This window comes from Pan troglodytes, chromosome 1 (assembly GCF_028858775.2).
Source record: "Pan troglodytes isolate AG18354 chromosome 1, NHGRI_mPanTro3-v2.0_pri, whole genome shotgun sequence".
Classification (NCBI taxonomy): Eukaryota; Metazoa; Chordata; class Mammalia; order Primates; family Hominidae; genus Pan; species Pan troglodytes.
Genome location: NC_072398.2, coordinates 203,445,022 through 203,471,209, shown reverse-complemented (window position 1 = coordinate 203,471,209; position 26,188 = coordinate 203,445,022). Strand labels below are relative to the sequence as shown.

The following is a 26,188-nucleotide window of genomic DNA, read 5'->3' as shown; positions in this document are numbered from 1 at the left end:
GACAATGTACCAATTATGCGGGCCTGCTGGGGAGGCGGCTTTTGGCTCTCCCGGCCCTGCTGACAGCTGTGTTCCCAGTGGCAGCTGGAATGCTGGTGGGAGGCCTGTCTGGCCTTTGCACCCTGACTCCCCAGGGCAGAGCCAGGTGGCTCTAGTGGGGCCCAGGGCTGGGAGGTGGTGTGGGCAGACAACCCTGAAGGGTGAGTTGGGGCATGGGATGGCTGGAAGAAAAGGGAGGCAGTACTGATTTTGGAGACTAAAGCAGAAGCCCTGAGGTCTTGTTCCAGCTCTGTCACTCTCTTGCTGGGTAACCTTGGGTGGATTGTTTGACCTTTCTGAACCTTAGTTTTCTTATTTATAAAATGGTGCTAATTTTGTAGATTGAAAACCTTTTATCAATAGTCGTAGCCATACAGAGGTGAAGAATTTTTATTGTTGGGCTGAAAGGCTAAGATTCCAGAGGGGAAGGGACTAGCCCGAGGCCACAGAGCACTGAATTGGATGCAAGGATTTGGACCTGGAGGAGTGTCCAGTCCATACTATCCACTTGCTGAAGGGGCAAATAGAGCCAGAGAGGGGGAGCAAGTTCCCCAAGGTCACTCCGTGAGTCTGGGGCCAGTGTGGGCCCAGAGCCAGGCTGTGCACGAGGTCCCCTGCCCAGCTGCCTTGCTTGCTCATCCAGCCCCCTTGGTTTTGTCTCCCCCAGTGAGTGGGCGCAGAACGGGCCCAGCTTCCTTCCTGCCGCCCTGCCTGCCGTCTGCCACGTTGGCATCCACCCTCAGCCTTCTCGCCCCTGCTGCTGCTGATGCGGCATCAGCCGAGACCAACCCGCCGAGAGTTTGCCCAGAGCAGTCAGGGCTGCCGGAGCCGGGGCTGGGCTGGCTGGCTGACTCTGCCAGACAGGAGGGAGCGAGCCAGCCGGTGGAGGGAGGGAACAAGGGCTGAGCCAGCCCCCAGCCTTCCCAGCCCTTCCCCACCCTCGCCGGCCAAGGGAAGGAGGCAGGAAGCTGGGGTTGGGGGCCAGGGGACTGCAGTGTCTGAGAATGAGGTTCCGATAGCTGGGTCTGTCTGTGGGAGCATGCACACATATGTGTGTGCATGGAAGAGCACGTTGGGGTGGTTTGTGAGTCTGTGTTTGCCTCAATGTGCACAGGTGATGATGCTATGTGTGTGGGTTTGTGCCGACATCGGGGGCCACTGTGTGTTTGTGTAAGCACAAGGGAAAGCTGTGTGCCCTGAGTTTGAACGCAGGCCTGTGTACAGAGACGTGCGAGATCTAGCAGTGTGTGCACATGGTAGCGGATGGGCACCACGTCAGTGCCAATAAATCTTTGTATGCACAAAAGAGTCGGTACGTGTGCCTGAGTTTGTGTATGTCACATCTGGGTGTGTTGGGAGCCCCTGTGATTTTATGGTGTACAAGAGGATAACAGCATAACTGTGGGTTTGAGCTTGTCTGTGTATGTGCAAGGGACAGTGTGTGTGCAGAAGGGAACTCTGCAGGTGGCTGGGATTTTGTGCATGTCTTGTGCCCAGGAAGGCACAGTACTGGTGGTGTGGGCTAGTCCAAATGTCCAGAGGATGGGTATGGGCGCCTCTGTGCCCAACAGACTTTGTCTGTGTGGTTGTTGAGAGTGACTCAGGGGAACACTGTGTGACTGTATATGCTTGGCTGTGTGTACAGGGAACAGGCAGCACAGGCATTGTGTTTCTGTGGTTGCATTTACACAGGGCGGTGGCGGCGGCGGTGGTGGTGATGGTGACGGTGCTGTGCTACAGGTTTGCACTTGTTTCTCTATGTGGCAAGGCCCTGCGTGTGACTGCGTTTGTGCGTGTCTGTGAGCGCGGTGTGCTGGAAACTGCGTGCTTGGGTCTGTGGCAGGCTGAATGGAGGAGGGCGGAGGGAGTCCATGGCTATGTTTGTACTTGTCTGTGAGCCCGGGGTCAGATGCGCTCCATGTGCTACCTCCTGTGTGCACAGGTGGCCGCTGTGTCCAACCGTGTCTTTGTGTGTTTCGGGTCGCCTGAATGTGCACAGGCGGAGGACATGGAGGGGGGGATTTGAGTGCGTGCCTGTGCAGGCCCCTTTAACGTGGCAAGTCTAAGAAATGTCGGCCTTCTTGGCAGCGAATCTGGGCTTGGTTCCACTGGGGGCGTCTGCAGAGAGGGGCTCTTAGAAGGGACGTGCTTGAGCGAGAGAGACAGGAAGGGAAGGGGGGGCCAGCCCCAGCTCGGGGTTTCCAGGAGGGAAAGCCAGACGTTGGAACTTGTCAACGCTACCTCCTTCCCTGCCCCCACCTTCCACTGCTGCCTCCCCTCCTGGCGCCTGAAGGCTGCTGGCAGACGGACAGACAGACAGACAGTGCACACATAGACTGGCTCATAGGCACAGAGCCCAAACCTGAGCCCCTAAATGCACAAGCCTGGACACTGAGGTCCAGAGAGGGCAAAGGAAGTAGCTGAGTCTCGGAGGAGCACATGTGTTTATGCATGTTGGGGGCAGGGGGTGCTGTTGGCCTCTGGTGCTTCAACCCAGACTGGAGCCCAGGCCTAGGGCGGGGAAGAGGCTGCGGAGAGCCTCTGGGGAGGGGCTTTTATGGCTCTAACCAGGCCCTCAAGGCCCCCAGCTCCTCTCCCTGTTTATACAACTGCTGCAGTGTCTTTGAGAGTCCTGTTGCCTCAAAAAAACACCTACCGCAACTCCCTGTTTGTACAGAGGCAGAAAAGACCCAGAGAGGAGCAGCAGCTGATCCAGGGTCACACAGCAGAACCAGGACTGGAATCCAGGGCTCCTTCTCCTAGCTGTGCATGTTGGCCCATGGGCCACTTAGTCTTATCTTTCCCTTGGTCCATTTATCTTTTCTTCCTCCCAGGTCTTCGGGATATGACAACGACCTCTTTTTTGTGTTGCTTTTGCTGCCCAAGTGATATGTCTGTCTGCCTGTTAGTCCATCTGTTTGTCACAGGGCTTCAATACCCTCTGGCAGAATATGGAAGAGAAGAGGGCTTGGTTTTTGGCCAAGGGCTATTGGAGAGATAGGGGTGGGATGGGGAGACAGAGAAACAGAACGAAAGGAATTTGAGACGAGAGGAAGGAGGAGAGAAGAGCAAGGGGAGGGCACTGGCGGCAGAGCTGAGAAGCCCAGGCTGCCCTTTACCTCCACCTCCAGCCTGGGCACAGGGGCGAGCTCTGAGTTCAGAGACTCTGAGTCCTGTCTCTTGGGGCCTTGGGGAGGGGACCCCAGGGCTCCTGTAGGGTCTGGGCCCAACCCCCAAACCCTGGGGGCAGCTGGGTTGGAGTCCTGGGGTCAGTATTCGGGGTGCAGGTGTGGGGTGCAGTGACCGAACTGCCCTCATGGGAAAAGGAGGGAGGGGATTGCAGGTACCTAGGGGGCATGAACCTGGGCATGCGTTGACTTAGTGTGTGTGGTCTCTTTGCAGCAGGGTTGTTGAGAGTGTGCGTGAGGTTGCGAGTATGCTAGGACTCTGTGTGGACACCTATGAACATACATGACCCAGTGGCAGACAAGCTGGGATTTCAGTGGGGAGGGGAAGGACTGCAGGAATGTGTGTCTATGACCGGCAGGGAGTGGTTGTCTATGTGTGGAAGGATTTGTGTGAACCTGCCTTACATGTTCTTAGGGAGGCTGTATCCTGTGTATGTAGGCAGGTGAACTGTATAGCTCTGTACAATTGTGTGTGTTGTGTGTGTGTGTGTGTGTGTGTGTCTGGATGAATATGTATCATGTGTTTGAATTGCTTAAGTATTTACATGTTAAATGTGTAACTGCATATATGTGTGGATGTGTATACATGTTTGTAATTGTCTTGAGGTATATGTGTGGAGTTACCTGTATGAGTCTTGCCTGTAGGTTGTGTGTGCAGTTGTGTGTATTTGTGGAGCAGTGAATATTAGGAAGCTGTTCACATGTGCGGCTGTGTATTTTGGGGGATTAGGTTATATGTGTGGTTCTTTTTGGATGGAGTTTCACTCTTGTCACCCAGGCTGGAGTGTAGTGTCAGGATCCCGGCTCACTGCAACCTCTGCCTCCTGAGTTCAAGCAGTTCTCGTGCCTCAGCCTCCCGAGTAGCTGGGATCACAGGCGTGTGCCACCACGCCTGGCTAATTTTTGTATTTTTAGTAGAGACGGGGTTTTGCCATGTTGCCCAGGCTGGTCTTGAACTCCTGGCCTCAAGTGATCTGTCCACCTCGACCTCCCAAAGGGCTGCGATCACAGGTGCGAGCCACCGTGCCTGGCCTATATTTGTGGTTCTTAAGGCTATACTTTATTTTTTATTTTTTGTTTATTGTCAAACTTCCCCTGTCAGAATGTAAACTCTATTAGGACTGAAATTTTTATCTATTTTGCTAACTATTTTGCTAATCTATTCCTAGTGTCCAGAATAGGGCCCAACACTTAGTAGGCACTGTATACATATTTCTCCAATGAATGATGAATGAAAGTGTGCATGCTTGGCAGGGTGTGGGAAGTGTGTTAGGTGTATGAATCGTGCGTGTGTGTCTGGGTGTGTGAATGGATAAATTTTTTGTGTCTTGAGTGTGTGAGGTTTCTAGCATAAGTGGCCTATGAACCAAGTACGTGCACAGGTGCATGTGTGTCTAGGCGTGTGACTGTGTACCTGAAGCTGGGCCACGTCTGTGAGCATTGCACACAACTGTGTGTGTGCACAGTTGTGTGTGCTTGTACATGGGGGTGGGAAGGCGCTGTCGGCTTCTCCCAGCCTTCAGCACTCACTCAGCTTCACCCCAGGTCGCCTGCTGCGAAATGTCAGTGGCAGAGAAGCTAAAAATATCTGCTCTCCTCCTTCTGCTCACTGCTTGGGCTGATGGGACTGTGGGGCCCCAGCCGGCCCCTTGGGCCCTGCGGGGAGGAGGAACTGCTGGATGAGGGGGCGGGGTACAGGGGAAGGAAGGGAGGCCCTCCTCCGTACACACCCTTCCCCCTTTCCTCTTGGGCTCCAAAGCCAGGCTTCAGGCTCACCTCTTTCAGGAAGCCCTCAAGAACCCCCCAGGAGCTGTGTGTGTCTGTGTGTCTGTCTACCTGGCAAGGAGATATGGCCCCCATCAGACTGGAGCTCCACAGAGCAGGTCTGTGCCTCTTCTGCCCATCCAGGGACTCCAGGGGACAGAGCTCTGTCTCCTTCAGACCAGGGGCTCCCAGGGAAAAGGCTGGTGCTGTCTCCTCCCTAAGCCTGAGGGTTACGGATGCAGCCCAGGCCAGACAGGGCTTCACTGGGCTCTGGTTCTGGGGCCACTAGGGCCCTCTGACCCCAGGGCAGATCTGCTGTGATGATGCGCTTGTGGGTAGGGAGGAGTCTCAGCTCTGCCCACACCACACCCTAGGCTGGCACGTGTTTGTGCTATGGGTACTTGTGTGGGTGCAGGTGGGACATGTCAGGGCCCGTGGTCCTCTGGGGACCTGTGCCTCTCCACATGTCGGGCTCCTGCCTGCATCAGTGGTGTCAGCGACTGCCTGCCTTGGGCACTGTGGTCAATCAGTACAAGTTGAGTGTATTGTATGTTTCTCTGTGTTCTTTTTTTTTTTTTTTGGGGGGGGGACGGAGTCTCTCTCTGACACCTCCTGAGTAGCTGGGACTACAGGCATGTGCCACCACACCCGGCTAATTTTTTGTATTTTTAGTAGCAAGAGGGTTTCATCATGTTAGCCAGGATGGTCTCGATCTCCTGACCTCAGGTGATCTGCCCGCCTCGGCCTCCCAAAGTGCTGGGATTACAGGCGTGAGCCACCACACCCGACCTTCTCTGTGTTCTTGTGTGTGCACATGGATGACTGTGTATGTGGGTTTCTGCCTTTCATTGTGCAGGCCTGCAGATACTAGCAGGGATGGACTCTGCATTCATGTGGGAGTTGCTGATGTCACCATGGGGGGTTTCTGTTTGTGTGTCAGTGTGCTCGGGTGTGTGTCTCTGTCAGAAGGTCAGTGCCTGTTTGTTCTGTGTATGGAGGTGTATGTGGGTGCATCTGTGTGTCAGTGTTTCAATTACCATGTTTCTGTGTGTCTGTGTGTCTGTCTTCCTGGTTGTCATTATGTCTGCGGTACCTCCGTGCCTGTGTTGCGTGCCTAGGTCAGTTTGATTTTGCAGGTCTGTAGGGCCACGTGTCCCTCTGTATGTTGGTGTTTTCCATGTGGGTTGGAATCTGCCTCTGCTTTTCCTAATCTCCCACCATTTCTGTGTGGAAGGCCTCAGGCATTGTGTGTGTGTGTGTGTGTGTGTGTATGTGTGTGTGTGTTCAGCAACTTTCCCCAGCCCCAAAGCCTGCAACCCTGAGATCTGCTCTCCCACTCTTTCTCCGTTGGACTTCAGGTGGGAGCTGAAGCAAAGAGGGCAGGCAGGCAGGGAGCCCACGACAGCCGGGGGCCGGGGCCAGGCTGCCACGAGGGCCCTACCTCAGCTTTCCTCCAAGCAAGCGCTAAGCCAGAGCCTCGGTTACATGTAAACACCAGCTGTGTCAAGACGGCGCAGCTTCTTCTAGGTCAACAGACAGCTGTGGGGTTGCTAGGCAACCGCCTGGCTCCCCCCTCCATTAGGCCCCCTCCCACTGCCTCTACCTGCAAACCCTCTGCTGGCTCCCCCCACGCCAGGATAGGCCTCACCCCTCCGCGCCAATTAACACAGCGGGACTGAGGGGGTAGGGGGTCAGGGCAGCTCCGGGACTGGAATCAAGGTATGAGGACGTATTAACCCTTCACGTGCCACCACCCCCTCCACCTAGTCCTGGGGCACTTCACACACCCCTAACTTCACCAGTCACTTTAGGGCCTGGAGTGATGAGGAGCACGTCCTGAGGGATGGGGACCCTCAGAGCAGCCACAACCAGGACTGGAGAGACGCTGGAGGCAGATGGCGCAGGGCTTGGTCAAGGCCTCTCCCCTCCCCAGCCAAGCCTGGGGGAAGGAAGGGTTAAATTCCCCCTTTATTTCCCCTCTCCCGCCCCCTCCCAGGACAACCACCCCATTTCCAGGGCAGCACCTGCGCTCCCAGCTGCCGTGCCCGCTTGGTGCCTGAGTCCGGGCCAGGCAGCCCCCGCAGCGCCCAGGCCCTCGCCCTCGCCCTCGCCCTCGCCGGCCCCAGCGCCGCCCTTTGCCCGGCCTGGGACTTCTCTGCCAGGAAAGGGGAGGCGAGGGCCCCTAGGCCTTAGGCAAGGGGCTCAGGCCCACCGGGTGGGGTGCGTGGGCCAGGGCCGCCAGCCCCGGGGTGACTTGGCTGGAGCCGGAGGAAGGAGTTGGAGGAGGGAGCCCGGCCGGCAGGGGGGCAGCTGTGGGGGCAGCGCCCGTGGCCGCCCCATTAGTATGCGGCCGCGCTCTGCGCGCCATGGCAACAGCTCCCCCCGCGCAGCGCTAGGCGGGCAGCCCCGGGCGCAGCGCGCACCTCTCCTCCCACAGGTGGCGGCGCGCACGGGCACGCACGCACACTCGGCTCGGGCGCCTAGGGGAACGCCGGGGGCGCCAGGTGCGCTGGGGCGTCCTGCCGCCCGTGCAGCCGCCCATGGGCGTGTCCCCAGGTGCTCCAGAGTGAGGCCCGAGGGAAGAGTGTGTCCTTGAGGACGTTCTGCCCGCGCCTGGGTGTGCCCCTCAGTGGGTCCCTCGGCCGGCCTGCTGTGCTTTTATGTCGGTCTCCGATTGTCCTGGAGGGTCTGTGCCTGTCTGTGCTCATCTGCCTCCTTAGCCCCGAGTGCCTGAGTGTGACTGCCAGTTAACCGAGCGTACCTGTGCCTCTGTATCTGTGTCTGTACGAGCCCAAGGGGTGTGTGTGTGTCCGTGTGCGCGTCCATGTCTCTGGGTTTTCCCCAGGAGGAACGCCCTGGGTGTGTCGGCGACTCTGGATGTCCGTGTGTGCCAGAATGAGTACCTGTGTGTGCGCCTTTGTGTCTGTGTGTGGCCCGTGGATATCTGTCTGGCATCCCTGAGTGTTTCGGGTGTGGCTGTGTGTGGACTTTTGTACGTCTATGTCCCTGTAAGTGCCCTCAGGAGCCCCTCTCTCCATGCATATCACTGTGTGTTCCTGTGAGTGCCCCCACGTCTCCTGGAGTGTGGCTGTGTGTCCAGGGGCTGCTGGCTCTTTGCCCTCCTCGGCTTCACTCCCTGCTGCCTGAGTGAGCCGACACCTGCTCCCTGAGCACTGGGCCCCCCTCCCCCCACCTGGCAAGGACAGGGAAGGACACGGAGGCAGAGGCAGACATGGAGGCAGAGACAGAGACATGGAGGGAGACACAGCCAAGTAGGCTGGAGAGGTGGAGATCCAGTCACGTGATCAGCCTCAAAGCCCAAGACTGAGAAGAGAGGCACAGAGATGCCAAGATCCGGACATTAGAGAGAGGGAGACTCAGAGGCACACAGAGACCCAGAGCACGGCGTCCGGAACTGCAGAAACAGAAGAGATCAAGGATGCGGCTCCTCAGCCTCCCTTCCTCTCTCCCTCCCTCCCACTCTAGAGTTTCCAGCCCCAGCTGTGCCTCCCCCACATACCCAAAGCAGAGTTCTCCTGGCCCTGGGACTGGAAGCCAGCCTCCTCCTCACAGCTGGCTGTGTGTGTGTGGACACGTGTACATGCATGTGTGCATCTGTGTGACGCACTGGGCTAGTGCCTACCTTGTACACAGCCCTCCTCCATTCAAAACCTCCTCTCCCCACCACCACCGTCCACATTTTCACAGGCCCAAATCATGCACACCTTTACACACATGCCACACAGCCAGCCACACTCATTCAAGCCCAGAAACATGCCCTGGGACTCCCTCTCTCAATCTCATCCACACAGGGCCAGAAGACCCAGCATACACAGCCACACCAGAAAGTCTCTCCCCGTCCTAAGGTCTGAGGGTCAGATGTCCACCCCTCTTTCCCCCTCTCAGCAACCCTCGAGGGGCTCGAACCCCTGCCACTCACAGGGAAAAACGCACGACTAAATTTGTCAATTCCATCAGATTAGACACTCAAAGGCAGGGCCCCTGACTGTCCTGCTCACTGTTGAGTCCCCAAGTGCCTTTGACGGTGCCTGGAAGGTGCTTAAGAAATGTTTGAATAAATATGTTCATACCAGGTCTCTGGTGTGGGGGAGAACCCATAGTAATTGACAGCCACTCAGAGTGAAAAACGCTAATGGATATCACAGTGTACACACACCTAGGACAGTACACTAAATACAGGTGTGTGTGACACTCAGCTCAACAGCTCAATTAGAGGTTATCCAGTGGGCTGTGCGTTGGAACCACCCAAGAAGCTTTCAAAAATCCCCATGCCCAGGCCCCACCCCAGACCCATAAAATCGGAATATTTTGGGGTAGGACTTGGGCATCGGCATTTTGAAGCTCTCCAGGCAATTCCTTTCTAGGATCTAGAACCCCTTATGTACATGAATAGACTAACAAGTGTTGACACAGGGGTTATAGCCAGGGATGGGAGTAGAGAGGATTTTCACTTTTTTTGTTGTTTGTTTTTTTGTTTTTGAGATGGAGTCTGGATCTGTCACGCAGGCTGGAGTGTAGTCGCGCGATCTCAGCTCACTGCAACCTGTGCCTCCCAGGTCAAGCGATTCTCCTGCCTCGGCCTCCCAAGGAACTGGAACCACAGGCGCGTGCCACCGCGCCCAAGGATTTTCACTTTTAACTGTACAGTGAAGCACAGACTTCTGAGCCAGACTGCTTGGTCTGAACTCTGGTGTCACCACTTAGTAAGTTCTGGTTTGAATGTACTCACTGAGTGGTCTTCATAAATTACCTCTCTGCACTTGAGTCTCCGGTCTGTAAAATGGGGATAATAATCATTACAATGAAGCCTCATAGGATTCTGGTGGAGACCAAATGCATTAATACATATGCAAAGCGTTTGGAACAGCTGGCATATATAAGTGCCATATATCTATTATTAAAAAATTTTAAATTATAGAATGGATTAATTTTTGGATTTTATAAGCAGATTCCGCCCCCCGCCCCGCCTTAAAACTGTTATGAAAAAGCAAGAAAGGCCAGGTGCAGTGGCTCACGCCTGTAATCCTAGCACTTTGGGAGGCCAAGGTGGGCGGATCACGAGGTCAGGAGTTCAAGACCAGCCTGGCCAACATGGTGAAACCCTGTCTCTAGTAAAAACACAAAAATCAGCTGGGCGTGCGGGCACCTGTAATCCCAGCTACTTGGGAGGCTGAAGCAGGAGAATTGCTGCAACTGCGAAGGTTGCAGTGAGCCGAGATTGCGCCACTGCACTCCAGCCTGGGAGACAGAGCAAGACTCTGTCTCGGGATAAAAAAAAAAAAAAAAAGAAAAAAAAGAAAAAGGAAAGGGGAAAATTTTTTTTTAGACGAAGTTTCGCTCTGTTGCTCAGGCTGGAGTGCAGTGGCGTGCTCTTGGCTCACTGCAAGCTCCGCCTCCCGGGTTCACACCATTCTCCTGCCTCAGCCTCCTGAGTAGCTGGGACTACAGGCGCCTGCGCCTACGCCCGGCTAATTTTTTGTGTTTTTAGTAGTGACGGGGTTTCACCATGTTAGCCAGGATGGTCTCGATCTCCTGACCTCAGGTGATCTGCCCGCCTCGGCCTCCCAAAGTGCTGGGATTACAGGCGTGAGCCACCGCACCAGGCAGGAAAAAAATTTAACAAAGAAAAAAAGGCTGGGCGTGGTGGCTCGCACCTGTAATCCCAGCACTTTGGGAGGCAAAGGCTGGAGAATAGCTTGAGGTCAGGGGTTTGAGACCAGCCTGGGGAACATGGCAAGACACCATCTCTAAAAAGCAGAAATAGAAGAAAAATACAAAAAGGGGGAAAAAAATAAAGGAAGGGCCTAAAGCCTAGGCCAACCTACTTCTGCCACTTTCCACGTGAGCTTTGGACCAGTCCCTTACTCTGTGTCTGGGAACCTGTCTTCTCATCTGTAAACCAAGTGAGCATCTTTCTCTACCTCAAAGATTGTTCTGAAGAATAAACACCTCAGGGAAGTGTTTAATAAATGATGGCGAAACCCACGTATCTGAGAGCCACATTGCCTTGATGCATTCTGGGATCAGGTGTGGCACTGGGGTGGTGGTAGGACCCTGACCTCTGAAAAGAACAGATCAAAACAGGGTGTGCCCCAAACCTGCACCATACACTGTGCAGGGTCTTTGCTGCCCTTAACTAAGGGCACAGAGAACCTTCCATCCCAGAGGCCCTGGTCCATCTCCCGAGTCTGGTCTCCAAAATACACCACAGCCTGCCTCACCCCTTACTAAGCAGCAGACCCTAGGCTGAAACCCCTCCCCTTCCTGAGCACCCATTCTCTTGCTGCCCCTCCGTTCCCATCTCCTGGAGCCCCTGTTCTCACCAAGCCTTCCTCCCATCACTTCCCTCTCCCTATGCCCCTCTCTTCATAGTGAACCCCCATCTTCCCTTCGAGTTAAGGGGCCCCTTCACTGTGCCATAATCAACCCGTCAAACTCCCATTTCCTTCCTGGGTCTCCTCTCTCTGCCCCAGTTCCAGAGCCCTGGGGCCCACAACCCTTCACTGCCCTTCCTCCCCTTCTCAAGACCTATCTCATGTTGAGCCCCAGTCCCTTCCACTGAGCAATCCACCACTGTCTCCTCCCCTCCCCAAAACCTCCTCTGGGCCGCCACTCCTCTGAGCCCTCAGCCGGACTCACCAGGCCCCACTCTGATTCCCTTGAAGCCAACTGGGCCCGGCCTGCCCCACCTGGACAGCCTCCCCGAGTCTCTTCTTCTTCCTCAGCAGCCGCTGAACACAGGCATTTTCTCCCTGCGGGTGATTCTTGAGGCTGAACATAGGTTTCTCTGTGGTTGGCCTATCTGAGCCTCACCCACTGCTTTCTCTGATGCTGCCCACCTGCTCCAACCAGCCTCCACCTTACCCAGAGTGACCTTGTCAAAGCCCTCTCCCCTCCCTAAACACAGCGTGTGCCCAACAGAGCTAACTGCTTGTGGCTCCTGCCTCCTGTTACCCTTTCGCATCTCTGGGCCTTTGCACATCCTCTTCCTCCTCCAGGAACTCCCTCACTTTTCTGCCCAGCACCTTAGGCTTGGCTCTGTAGAAGCTTTCTCCTCAGAGAAGCCCTCCTCCCTAACTCTCAGGCGGTCTCACTGCTTCTTGCCCCCACTTCCAGTTCATACTGCATCGTTAGCTTGAGTGTAGTGTTGTCTTCCCCGTCAGCAGTCAGGAAGCGTAGGGTAATGTCTTCATCTCTGAGTCTGGGGGATGCAGGGAGGGGGCTTGGTGGGTGGATGAGCTTTTTGCATCTAGCACAGAGGCTACAGTTTCAGGGGACTGTGACCTGAGTCCTCCTGCCTCTTCCAGACAGGTGTGCCCAGAAGGTGTGTTTCCTCCTCAGACCACGGGCTCCTCTGACTCTCCTGAGGCCAGGGCCTAGCTGGCTGGGTCAGGGAGGGCAGGCCCCGTGGCACAATCCCTTGGCATCTCCCTGAGCTTCACTGAGGAGGGACGTGAAGCCACACTCAGCAGAACTTAAACATAAAATAAGTCTATGGGAAAAACTGCTTCCCAAAGACCAGGGAGGCCAAAGTGGGCATCATTTGGGCAAGGACACCCAAGAGGTCCCCAAAGTCAGGGATCAGGAAACAGCTCAGCTCTTCCAGGCCCACCAGACGCAGGCACAGGGTTAGGAGTTTTCTTTTTCCAAAGTTTGCCAAAGCAGGGAGGAAACATTTGGAGTTCAGGGTAGACAGAAAGGGGAGGGCAGAGCAACACTGGGGTGACTGGCCTCGTCATATCCCAGGTTCTGCATAAGCAGATGTGGGGGTGTTGGGGTAAAATGAGGGGCCTGGAAGCAGAGAAGACTGATGACCTGGGGCAAATGGGAGATACATAGACAGGGGGCACTCCATTCCTAGTGGGAAAGGGAGGCCCCATGAGGGTTCCGGGACTTAGGATGGAATGAGTGTCGCCAAGAGAGATGTCCCTGAACCAGAGTAGAACTGTGAGGCCCAAAGGCCACGAATACACAGGACACACAAAGGGACTCGAGGCAGAGACCTGGGACCTTGGATGGAATAAGGGGGTCCAGAAGCAGGAGCCCATGATGGAGGTTCCTCAGGGAGAGGAAACCCAGCATTTGGGGAGACCTTGGACTTGGGATAGAATATAGGGAGAGTCAGAGGAGACCCAGGACCTAGGACAAAATGGAGGTCCAAGAGGCAGAATCCCTGGACCTGGGACTGAACGTATCATCAAGGGCCAGGATGTCCTCGGCAGCAGAGTGGGGAGCTCAGAGGCAGGGGAGACGCAGGGCCTGGAGTGAAATGAGGGGGAACCCAGATGCAAGGGTCACCCAGATCTCAGGCAGAAGGGAAAACTCAGTGGCCAGGAACACGTGTAGGTATTTCAACTCCTCTGGAGAACCAGTAGCTGGTGACAAAACCCAGCGGTGTCCCTTCCATTCCCTCCACCCTCACTCCCCCTTTCACAAGACACAAGGTTGGTTTTTTGTTTTTTTTTTTGCTTTTTTTCATTTCTTTTTAATACAAACTTGGATCTTTGGGTGTGTCCTGCCAACAGAAAACAACAACAACAACAACAGAAGAGAAAACCCAAAAGAGTGAAAAATAAGAAAGAAAAAAAAAGCTCCCGCAAGAGGTTCTTCTCCCTCCCCCCCACCATGCGAATTTGCACACCACGGGACCACAGCAGGTTTACAGAATGCAATATACAATCCACGATTTATAATAAAACAGTATATACAATAAATAGGATATTGTTCATTTTTGTCAAACGACCTGTAGATAAATTTCTCAGTGCATACTTGCAGGGGCTCTGGACACCTCGGGGCCCCGCTCGCAACCTCTTGCACACGCTCGCTCTCTCGCTCTCTCTTTTTTTTGTCTTTTTCTAAAACTGTGTTTTGTTTTTAAGTTTTGTACATTTTTAAAAAGTATTTACAATTGCTGGTTTTGTGCAGAAAGGGCTCACCTTCGGCTTCTGCGTGGAGGAGATGGGTGGGAGGGGGTGGAGGGAGATGGGTCTGCAGGGGGTGTAGGGGGCAGGGTGGGAGGCAGAGGGGCAGGAGCTCCTGCCAGAGGACGATGTGGACGCTGGGAGGGATCTTGGCGTTGGTTTTCTGAAAGCTGCAAAGAAACACAAGAGAAGAGGCAGGAGTGAGCGGCAGGCATCGACTGTGCTCTGAGATCAGGGAAGTGAAGAGGGAGACCCCCACCCAGCTCCTCCCAGGATTCAGCGGGGTGAGGGGGAAAGCTAACCACTGTTCTTTCTCACAAAAACTCAGACCTGCCTTCTCTGAGCCCAGTTTCCCCATCTGTAAAATATGCGTGTCCAAGCCCCAAAACACAGGGTGAAGCAGGTGCTGGGTGAGGAGTTGGGGTTCCAGGCAGTGGAATTTGTTAAGAGCTTGGGCTCTGGAATCAGACACAGCTGAGTTCAAATACCAGTGCCACCCTTTAATAGTGCTATGACCTTGGGCATGTTGTTGAACTTCTGTGAGCCTCAGTTTGCCCATCTGTAAAAAGAAGATAACTGAACTACCCCATTGGTTTGCTGGGAGGATTCAGCGGTATAGGACAGATGAAGCCTGGTCCTTAAGTGCATAATAAATTATACTGATTATTATTCATTATTATTTTTCTGGGGCAGTTGGGCTCTCCAAACCTGCCTCCTCATGTCATGATGAGTTTAGTAATTCCTCCAACTTAGGCTGTTCTGAGGAATGACATCATGGGGAGGGCAGGGCCTCAGCACACAGCACAGGTGTGAACAACTGCTTTTATTTCTTCTAAATCCAATCCTCTTCTTACCAATGCCATTCTGTTCCTTAGAGAGGTGAGGTGAGGAGGAAGTCTTTCTCAGTGAAAGAACAGAGAAACTGCCCAACACAATGCCATCTGTGTTTGGCTTAACCCTGCCTTCCTGAAGCTCAGACACTCCCAAGTTCCCAGTTCCTCCCATCGCCAGACACTCGAGATTGGAAGTACCCCTTTTTCCCAGACAGTTCTCATTATGCTTGCGGGGCCCTGGGGATCTGACTTCCCTACCCAGACCCCCAGCTTGGCTAGATCCCCTGGATTCACAGCTCTGCTAGGGTGAGTGAGAAGGTCCCCTGAAGGACAGGGATGGGCTCGGGACTTCCTAAGAGCTCCAGTCATTAGCCTGGTCCTTTCAGACTTCTGTCCTCCTCTCAGAGCCCCGAGACACACATCTCCCACCCTCAGTGTGCGACCATCTCCATCCGAATTAAAGGGCGAGGTGAGGATGCTGAAAGGGCCTCCTCAGGTTCCTTAGGAGCCCATCCGTCCTCCCCCACACCAGCAGGAATCAGGCGGCGGCAGAAAGCCTCTCCTCCCTTGTACTTTCTTGGCTTCCCTTTCTACCAGAGCCACATTTAAATTCTGCTCAGCCTCGGCTGCTGTCTGCTGGGCAGTCAGCCCCGGGGACGACTTTTGTCCTGAGGCTGGACTTGCCAGGACTCCCCCAAGGTCCAGGGGAACCAGGTGGGCTCCTGCAGAGGCAGGGCAGCACCTCATCCTGGTGGATCAGACCAGGTGGCAGGCAGAGGCATAGGAGAAGAGAAGAGCTGCATCTTTGTTAAGCTGTCAGGTTGCCTGCAGTTGCAGGAGGATGGAATACTAGCCGTAGGGGCGAGCGGTGTGCCTGGGAGGGTGACAGCTGTGCTGCAATGGGGTGATAGGTAGAAAAGCAGCTCTTGGGGCAAGGGCTGCTGCTGGGATGAATGCAAGCTCTCCACAGTCAGGCAGTAAACAGGCTGCAGAGACAAGAGGGGTGTCTATTAGGGAGCAGAATGATTTTATCTGGGGTAACTGCTTGAGCCAGAGCGCTGGGGGCATCTATCCAGAGGACTGCTCTATTGCGGCTGAAGAACAGTTGCCAAGCTAAAGAACCTCTGTTGGGGTGTTGGGGGTGACAAGGGAAGGGGACTTTAGGATGGGCTGCTCCAAACCACTGGCAAACTGATATTGTCCAACGCCAGCCTCCCCTGCTCCCTCCAAGGGCCCCGGGGCAGGCTGGGAGCCTCTGCACAAATCCCTGCACCCCCACCCCCACCCCAGGCCCTTAGCCACTGCCAGTGACCCTCTCTAAGCCAGGTCTCCATGGTGATCTCAGCCCAGCAGGCGGCTCCTGCCAGAACCATTCCCGCGGTGCCTGCGGCCAGGCAGCAGGAGGCTTTCTCACCCTCTGCTAAGCCGCCCATCGCGTCTCACCTTCCTCCTCCCACTACCCTCCCCAGCTTTCAGGACTTGGCCAGCCAGAGACTTTGGCAGAATCTTCGGGATGGGAAGGAGCGGGGGAGGGGGGAAATCAAAGCCCAAAAGCCCCAGGGTTCTCATGGAGGTGGGGGAGAATGCTGTGGCTGTGTGGAACCCTGACCTCACCAGGTTCAGCTCTCCACAAAGCAGGACCAGACACTAACGTGCCAGGCAGCCCAGTGCTAGGCACTGGGGACAAAGCAGAGACCAAGACCGATCTGGTTCCTGTCTTTGAGAGGCTCACAGATAGAGGGGAAAGCAAAGCAGACCCCAAACCAGGTAATTACCACGCAGGAGACAGGGGCTGTGCCACGGAAGGTCCTGAGGAGGCAGCTAACCTGGTCGTGGCAGGAGAGACTGTGGCTCTTCAACCACTGCTGAACACTACCCAGCACATGCTGGGGCCGAGACGTACGCTGACTGAGTGACAGAGCGGGGACTGACCTGAGTCTGGTCAGCATGTCAAGGTCCAGCTCCGGCCTTGCACACCTTCAGAACACCTCCTTAGACCACCCTGTTACCATAGCTACGATACCCTTGTCATCCCGACCTGGCTCCTCCAGGGCAGGAACCTATATGTGGTACTGCTGCACACCCAGGGCTAGCACGCACCGGCCCCCAGCACACCAACCACTGTTCCGCAGACTTCACCTTTTAGTGCCTCCGTGACACACAACTGCAGAGCCACATTCCTCTGAGTCCTCATGCTCCGGTGGTTTCACCATCTGAGGTGCCAGGGCATTAAGTGGTCTCTGCCTGTCAAGGGGGGGACTGGCACTGGCAGCAGTGAGGGACAGCTGAGCAGAGATTCAAAGTGCTGCAGAGCACATATAAATCAGGTTGTCCAGAGGGGGCTGCTCTCCTCCAAAAAGGAAAAGGAATATATATTTGTGCTTTCATTTAAGTGAACAGCAAACATGTATTCATGCCCACTGGCTGCCAGGGCATGAGTTAAGGTCTAACCTCTACTCTCTAGTCTCTACTCTCTTGAAAGGGTCCAATGTCAAACAAGGCAGTAGAGCAGAAGGCAAAAAAGAGTGCATGAGGCCGGGCAGGGTGACTCACGCCTGTAATCCCAGCACTTTGGGAGGCCGAGGTGGGTGGATCTCTTGAGCTCAGGAGCTCAAGACCAGTCTGGCCAACATGGAGAAACCCCGTCTCTACAAAAAATACAAAAACTAGCCAGGTGTGGTGGCACACACCCTGTAATCCCAGCTACTCGGGAGGCCGAGGCATGAGAATTGCTTGAACCCAGGAAGCGGAGGTTGCAGTGAGCTGAGATCGTGCCACTCCACTCCAGCCTGGGTGACAGAGCAAGACTGTCTCAAAAAAAAAAAAACAGAAAAGAAAAAGTGCATTAGAATTTGAGAGACTGATTTCCTGTGTGACCCAGAGTAAGTCCCTTCCCTCTCTGGGCTTCAGGTTTTTTTTGTTTTTTGTTTTTTGTTTTTGAGACAGGTTCTCACTCTATCACCCAGGCTAGAGTGCAGTGGCACAATCACGGCTCACTGCAACCTCCACCTTCCAGGCCCAGGAGATCCTCCCATCTCAGCACCTTGAGTAGCTGGTACTACAGGCGCACATCACCACACCTGGCTAATTATTTTATTTTTTGTAAAGACAAGGTTTCATCATGTTGCCCAGGCTAGACTCGACCTCCTGAACTCAAGCAAACCACCTGCCTTGGCCTCCCAAAGTGCTGGGATTACAGGGGTGAGCCACTGCGGCAGCCTGAGTTTCTATTCTATAAAATAAGGGAGCTGAACAGGTGATGGGAGAGATCTTCCGGCACTGGGATGGTGCCCCAAAGACAAAGGGTCACAGGCAAACCACAGAGGCCCAAAGCCTGATCCATCCCTGTAACATTTTTAGGCAGCCAGGCCTGTGAGTCATCTCCATGTGGAGAGGATACTGCTTCCTGGGGGCTGAGCCCACAACTGGTATGCAGAAGTACCGTTGGACCTGGAATTCACTGAATTATCGATGAGGCTCCCAATCAGGGATGGGGAGACTGTGTTTGTGTCTCCCTCTACTCCAGAGAAGCTTTTTTTCTTTTCTTTTTTTTTTTTTTTTTTTGGAGATAGGGTCTCACTCTGTCACCCAGGCTGCAGTGCAGTGTCATGATTGAGGGTCACCGCAGCCTCAAACTCCTGGGCTCAAGCGATCTTCCCACCTTAGCCTCCTGAGTAGCTGGGACTACATGTGCATGCTACCACATCTGTCTAGTTTGTATTTTTGTAGAGATGGGGTCTTACTATGTTGCCCAGGCTGGTCTCAAACTCCTGGGCTCAAGCGATCCTCCCACCTCGGCACCCCAAAGTGTTGGATTGCAGGCGTGGTGAGCCACCATGCCAGGCCTGGAGATTTTTTTTTTTTTGAGATGGAGTCTTGCTCTGTTGCCCAGGCTGGAGTACAGCAGTGCAATCTTGGCTTACTGCAACCTCTGCCTACTGGGTTCAAGCAATTTTCCTGCCTCAGCCTCCCGAGTAGCTGGGATTACAGGTGTGCGCCACCATGCCTGGCTAATTTTTGTATTTTTAGTAGAGACAGGGTTTCACCATGTTGGTCAGGCTGGTCTCGAACTCCTGACCTCGTGATCCACCCACCTCGGCCTCCCAAAGTGCTGGGATTACAGGTGTAAGCCACCGCACCCGGCCTGAGAATTTTTTCAAATGTGAGTCCACTACTGACCAGAGGTGCTCCTTAAAACTCTAGCTCTGCCAGCCATTCCCTCCTTAAGGTTCTTCCCGTCTCCCCAGCTGTGAGGCAGTAGGACCAAATGGGGTTCCCCAGCCTTGTGTGACCCTGTGTCTCTACCACCTCTCAGAGCCTCACATTCCTTACCTGTCCTGGGAGGAGGCTAGCCTCACCACCTCCATCTCTCTCTCTCTCTCCCCCACTCTCCACCCTCCAGCTGGAGATGCCATATGTAAAGACAGGCATTCCTGATGGGTTTGTGTCGGACATGCAGCTGAAGTGGAGGCTGAGGAAAGAGCAAGAACCATGGAACCAGGCAATCCCCAGGGGCCCTTCCTGGCTCTACCTTCTGTGCTTCAATGACCAGGTGGCTCTGAGTCCTCAGGCGAGGACCTTTCCCTCTTTGTAAACTGGATGGATTGTGCTTGGAGAGGTCCACAGGCCCAGTGAGCTCTGAGAATTTGAACTGGTTTATTTACACACCCTGTCCCTGCCCTTCTATTAGGAGCACTTCCTGATGACAGGGTGAAATTGTCCCATCCCGTTCCCCAGGGCTTAACCTTTCCTCTTAGAATTCTCCCTATTCTACATGCTTTTTCTTCAACTCAAGTTAAAAAAAAAAACAAAAAAACCTGAAATGTCCCAGGCATGATGAGACACTGGGTGGGGGAGGGGAGGACGGTGCCCAGAGATGAGTAATTGCCCTAAAGGAGTTGATGGCGTGGCAAGGAGGGCATTCCCAGGAAGGGCTGTCACGGATGCAGAAAGGGTGAGAGATTAATTGGACCTGAGAAGGACCCTGGAATGCTTCTTGGAGGAAGTGATGTCTGAGTGAAAGATAGGAACTGACAGGTGGGAGATGGGGTAGGAAAGGGCCACCCAGGCCAGGAACAGCAAAAGCACGGGGCACCTTTGGGAGCCAGCCCTCCCAGAGCTCCCTCCTGTTTCCACACATGCTCCTGGCTGTTAAGGGAGGGTGTGTGTGAGGAAGATCGGGGCTGAAAAAAAGGTTAGGTGCCAGGACGGAAGCCTGGAATACCTTGAATACCATGCTGGGAAGCTGGGCCTTGATTTTATAGGCAAGGAAGGAGGCTGGAGAGGGACGGAAGCAATCAGAAGGTGTAGAGCAATGGAGTCACAGGAGCAGATGTGTTTTAATCAATTCATCCAATAAATATTTTAGGGACTCCAGACACTGTGCATCTAAAAATGCTAAAAAAAAAAAAAAAACAAAAAAAACCCAACAACAAAACCCAAGCACTTTGGTGGCCATAATGGGGAGAATGAACTGGGGGGCTGGGGGTGGGGTGCGTGCTTGGAGCAGGGAGGGAGTGGGGCCAGAAACCCAGATGGCTGAGCTAGAGCTAAAGCCTCTGAAGTCTCAAATTTGTCAAGACCCATTTCCTGCCTCCAGGAATCTCCTGCTGCCTGCCCTGCTCACAACAGTTTTAGAGGGTGGTCCCTGATCCTTCTCATGGGAGTGTCCCAGGCCCTGTTCTAGAGAGTGATGCTCATGTGGAGGATTTTTATTTTTTATTTTTTATTTTTTTTGAGATGGAGTCTTGCTCTGTCGCCCAGGCTGGAGTGCAGTGGTACGATCGTAGTTCACTGCAACCTCCGGCTCCAGGGTTCAAGCAATTCTCCTGCCTCAGCCTCCCACATAGCTGGGACTACAGGCACACACCACCACAACTGGCTAACTTTTGTGTTTTTAGTAGAGACAGGGTTTCACCATGTTGGCCAGGCTGGTCTCAAACTCCTGGCCTCAAGTGATCTGCCCGCCTCGGCCTCTGAAAGTGCTGGAATTACAGGCATCAGCCACTGTGCCCAGCCCATGTGGAGGTTTTTTTTTTTTTTTTTTTTGAGACAGAGTTTTTGCTCTTGTCACCCAGGCTGGAGTGCAGTGGCGTGATCTTGGCTCACTGCAACCTCCGCCTCCCGGGATCAAGCAGTTCTCCTGCCTCAGCTTCCCGAGTAGCTGGCACTACAGGCACCTGCCATCATGCCCGGCTAATTTTCGTATTTTTAGTAGAGACAGGGTTTCACCACGTTAGCCAGGCTGGTCTCGAACTCCCAACCTCAGGTGATCCTCTTCCCTCGGCCTCCCAAAGTGCTGGGATTACAGGCATGAGCCACCACGCCTGGCAAGGAGGTTTTAAACAAACACCTGTAAAAGGCTGCAAGCCCTGTGGGGGCAGGGCACTGTGTGTCTTGCTCAGTGATACCTGCAGCACTGGATACAATGCCTGGCCCCAAGCAGGTCACTAGCTCATGTGTGTGAACACAGAATTTATCTACTTCCCCCAGCCTTCCAGCACAAACGCAGTGCACTATGGCAGCAAAGGTTATGCTGACAAAGATGGCACAACTGCCAGGGGAAAAATCATGACATATTACAGTCACAAGAAAATATTTTTCATATTTGCAGTGGGGGAGAGGACTGGTGTGCATAACTGTGATGACAGCATTTCTAGCTGAGCCGGGTCATTTTGTCCTTGGGTCCTCCAGGGAGGACTCGGCCCAATTGCTAAAGCAAAGAACTAGGTGCTATCACAAAGCCTCCCCAAGGCCCCAAATCCACACTAGAATACAAGCTCCTTCCTAGGAGGGGCACAGGCAAGGGAGGGCCAGCTCTATGGTCCTGCATGAAGGTACAAGAGGTGAGGGTTGGAGGTGTGTGACTCACACAGGCTGGTCAGAGGCCCCGGAGTTCAGCCTCTGTGGGGTATTTACCTACCCATCACCAGCCACTGACTACGTGCTCACTGTGTACCAGGGACCTGGCCAAGGGCTTCATGTGTAATCTCATTTAATTCTCACAAGAGATGCAGAGAGGTGACGTGACTCATCAGGTGACATGACTCACCAGGTCACCTAGCTGGTAAGGGATGGAACTGGGTTGTGCATAGAGGCCTATCTGTGTCCACAGGCAGGCTCCCAGCCACCACCCTCCAGTTCCGTGGCCCTGCTCTGGGACGTGGGAAGATAAGAAAGAAGAAGGGTGAGTTGGTATGGTCGCGGAGAGATTACATTTTCAGGAAATGAGGGCTCAGAACAAGGCCTGGCCTAAACATGGCTGCAGGAGTGGCAAGAGATAGGATCAGAGGGAGGATGGCCTCAGAGAGTGTGGGGAAGAACTTGTGCCCAGAAGAGTCAGGGCAGGACTGGCTGGGCCCTGACGTAAGGCCTCTTGCTCAGAGTCACAGGCAAGATCAAGTGACCTCTCGAGGTTTCAAGACACGAAGAGACAAAGCCCAGAGCAGCTGCGGCCTGGTCCAGGCCCGGGCATGCCTGCTGACCCCGGCTGGATGGTGGCCTTGGAAACTGCTTCCTGCTTCAGTCAGGCCCTAGCCGGCGTAACCTTGGAGGACCTGTGACATTTCTCTTGGCCTCAGGTCAGGCCTGAGAGGGAGTAGGGAGGGGAGAGGGACTCGAGAATCCTGAACACCTTGGAGGGCCCTTCATACCCTCCCACCCCTGTCCCCAGGGTCTGATAGGGTCGATCTTTAGCCCACAGGGCCCAACGTGGAGCCAGTCTGTCTGGCTCTACTTTCCATCTAGAGGCCCAGAGAAGATGTCTGCACAGGGCCAAGGCCCCCTCCTTGCTTGACCCGTTCTGTTCCCCGTCCCATCAGCCACAGCTCTCAGATCAGTCAGGCTCCACATTCCCCATTCTGTCTCCTCTGAGCTTTTATCTTCTAATCCACATTGGGATGTGACCTGCCTTTGCCCACAGCTCCCTCTGCCCAGAATGCTCTTCCCCCGGTCTCCATGTGTGCAAACCTTGCCTATTCTTGAAGGTTGAGCTCCAGTGCAGCTTCTTCCACAGAACCTCAAAATCCATTTAAGATGTCAGACCCAGCAAGAGTTGTGGGGACTGGGCCGGGTGCGGTGGCTCACACCTGTAATCCCAGCACTTTGGGAGGCTGAGGCAGGTGATTCACAAGGTCAGGAGTTTGAGAACAGCCTGACCAATGTGGTGAAACCCCATCTCTACTAAAAATACAAAAAAATTAGCTGGGCACAGTGGTGCGCCCCTGTAATCCCAGCTACAGGAAGCTGAGGCAGGAGAATCGCTTGAACCCAGGAGGCAGAGGCTGCAGTGAGCCGAGATCGTGCCACTGCACTCCAGCCTCGGCGACACAGTGAGACTCCATCTCAAAAAGAAAAAAAAAAAAAGTGTAGGGATTGTCCAATCCAACCTATCCTTTTGCAGATGGGGAATCAGGCGTGGGGAGATGAGAGGCAGCCATATGGCAGAGCACCCAGGCTCAGGAGGGACAGTACTGGGTTCTAATCCTGGCTCCACTATCTGCTAATGGATCCCCTGGGCAAGGTTCAGAGCTGCACCCATTTCCTCAACTCTAATGTGGGATAGGGCGGGAGGCAGGGGGTTGTGGTGGGGAGACACACCCCACCTGATAGTCTGCTGTGAAGGGTCAGTGAGGCAGCGTTACATAAAGGGCCCAGCACAAATGTCCCTTTTCTCATCAAGGGGGCAGAGGGCTGACTTCTGACCACAACACCCAGCTGTCCGGCAAATCTTTGTTTCTCACTGCCTCTGGGCACCTGCCACTCTCTGCCAGGTGTTTTCAGGTTCTTTGTGTACTTGTTTTAGTTTCCTGGGGTGGAGGCTGAACTGGAGGACAGGGGTCATGCCTGCTTTGTCTCCCCAGTACCCAGCACTGGATGGACACACAGGGACTCAAGTTGGGAAACTAAGCTCAACTGCTGCTTCTCCAGTGCCTGGCGTCAAAACTGCTCACTGCTATTGGTGAATGAGCGTGTCCTTGTCCTCCCTGCTTAAGCCCTCTGTTGAGAGTGGCAACTCCCTCTATGAACTTTTTCCTTGCCACTCTCCTTCTCTGTATCTCCAACTCTTTCTCATTCCCGTGGTGATTTTGATCATCCCCTGGCACTGGGGGGTTGCCCTAGAGCCTGTGGGTCATCTTAGATAGAGAGAGGGGGCAGCCGTCCCACCACCTTGGCCTGGGCCATCATCACTGCATGTGTGGACTACTGCAGCTGGTCTCCCTGCTTCAACACTAGCCCTGCTCCACGGTGGCCTGGGGAATTCCAGCAGGGAACTCTTCAGTGGATCCCCATGTGTCTGGGAATGAAATTCAGACTCCTTCTAATGCCCTGCATGATCTGGCCTCGCTTGCCTCATCCCCTCACTTAGCTTTACTGCCTTCCCATAGGCAGTTTCTTAAAGCTGAGCCCCTTCCTGCCTCCAGGCTTTCCACACTGCTGTTCCCTCTGCCCAGAATGTTCTTCCCCCTCCCCGCCAGCTGTTCAGCCCCATCACTCCTCAGGCCTCAGCTTCAAGGTCTGGTCAGCATGCTGTGTGTGCTCACAAGCTTCTAGCTTTTTTCTCTTGTACAGTGCTTCCCATAGCTGGAATCATCACACGCTTAATGCCACTGTTTGCTGTCTTTCCCTCTAAATGGGAAGCCCCCTGAGGACCAGTACCTCATTTGTGGTGTTCACTGTGGTGCCCCCAATGCCTGGCTTCTAGTGGGTGCTGGACAGATGTCTCTAGAACAATGGAATGCATTGGTTTGAGGACAGCGCAGTTAACTCCCAGCCCTGAGTGGGGAGCAGGGCCAGAATGTGGGGCTGGATGGCATCCCAGTTCCTCCTGCGTTCAGGCCTCACTGGGTGGTTCCATTATGTATTTCACTGAGCTGTGACCTGCCCAAACACCCAGCCCCCACACCCGTCCATTTTCCCACCCAGAGCCTGGGAGGAACGGTTTTTGGATTATTTCACATTTCTGGATTATCCATGAGACATCTCCCCGCCAGTGAGAAGGATCAAGAGTTTGACATTTTAAACCCTAAGCAGCTTCTCCCTGGCCTGCTTCAGATCTGAGGCTCTGCTGCTTGCAATGAGACGCATGGGGAATGGAAGGCCATTTTAATCTTGGCCTGGCTTCATTAGGAAGGAAAAGATGCTGCCAAAAAAAAAAAAAAAAAAAAGTTTGCTTCATTGTCTCTGCCATGCAGAGCTGCGAGAGCCTAAGGGATTATCAAAGTAAATTTCCTTGAAAAGATGGGGAAACTGAGGCCCAGAGAGGGGCAAAAGCTTGGTCAAGGGCATGTGGGAAGTTGGTGGCCAATCTGGGAATGGTCCTCCCGGAGGCCTCCGGACTCCTGCATGCTGCCCTTTGTCACCTTCAGGCACCAGGGGAGCTGGGGTCTGGCAGAGAGAGGGCAACAAGTTTCCACTGACATGACTTCAGGACCCTGAGTCACCCTGGCCTTGAATGGCCTCCCAGAGCACGGATGGGACTTTCCAGGAGCCCAGCTACTCCTCCAGGAAGAGAAACTCCCAGGAAGCTTCAGTGGCAGCAGAGGTGAAGGGTGAGGGACGCAGGCATGCCCCCAGTCTGCCCCATCACCAACCACCACATCTGGGCCAATTTTGTGACAGATCTGTTGTCCAAAAGTGGGGCCAGTGGCGGCTGTATTTCTGGAGCAGGCTGTTCTTCAAGAAGATGGCTCCTTCAACCTTGTTCCCTTTGATCATTTTGGGGGCATTTTCTGTCTTTTATTTTCCTTTTTTAAAACACCAAATCTTGAGAATACTAAAACTGACTCCAACTAATGAGGTCACAGTACCTGATAAAAACAGTATCAAAACATTTAACACTCTTTAACTGAACTCTCAGAAAAGTCTTTGGCTTCAGGAAAGGGACTGGCTTTTCTAGGGTCAAAATACCTTTGTCTGAAGATAGCCTCACTGGCTGCAGGTTTGCAGGGACAGTGGGACCCCAGCACCCCTTCTCCACTTCTGGGTCCCTACCCCACATGCTCCTGGCCACACCTAGCCTATCTCAGACCAAAGATGTTGGAAAATAGCCTTTGGGGGTACCTTAGGAGGCCAAGAGAGGACGTTTTGGACCATCCTGTGAAGCCCTTACAGAGTGTGTGACCACGCCATACTGGCCACTCTTGGCCTGGCCCTCACCAGGCTGCCTCTTAAGAATCAGTGAAGCTCCCAGGGAAATGGGGGTGCCAGCAGGGCTGGTCCTCTGGATAGACCCTGGGTAGACGACCGTCCAACCTGCTTCTCCCTTCACCTGTCTCACACAGGGCAATACAAATGCCCACCCTTATCAGCGTATTTCCTGGGAAATACTCACTTCCTGCCCAAGACATAGCATGAACAAATAATTGAAAGCTTAATAAACCAAACTACAGGGCCCCATCCAGTGTGTAGTCCTCTGGCCATT

At 54.1% G+C, this 26,188-nt stretch overlaps 1 protein-coding gene and 1 long non-coding RNA gene across 14 annotated transcripts in view; one reads left to right on the top strand and one right to left on the bottom strand.

Moving 5' to 3' along the window:
• Window positions 1-1,785: 1,785 nt before the first annotated feature.
• On the top strand, window positions 1,786-9,771 carry LOC129136675 (uncharacterized). Its single transcript, XR_008538558.1, has 2 exons — window positions 1,786-6,710; window positions 9,495-9,771. It is a non-coding gene; the product is annotated as an uncharacterized LOC129136675 (long non-coding RNA).
• Window positions 9,772-13,456: 3,685 nt separating this feature from the next.
• The window catches only part of AHDC1 (AT-hook DNA binding motif containing 1), a 69,843-nt gene continuing 57,111 nt past the window's right edge, over window positions 13,457-26,188 (bottom strand). For 12 of the 13 annotated variants that reach the window (XM_063804064.1, XM_016944732.3, XM_063804077.1 and 9 more), the window contains one exon: window positions 13,457-14,103. The gene's annotated coding sequence lies outside the window, so the exon portion shown is untranslated. Of the gene's footprint in view, window positions 14,104-24,423; window positions 24,490-26,188 lie in introns of all 13 variants that reach the window. The other variant, XR_001714275.4, reaches the window with a different exon arrangement.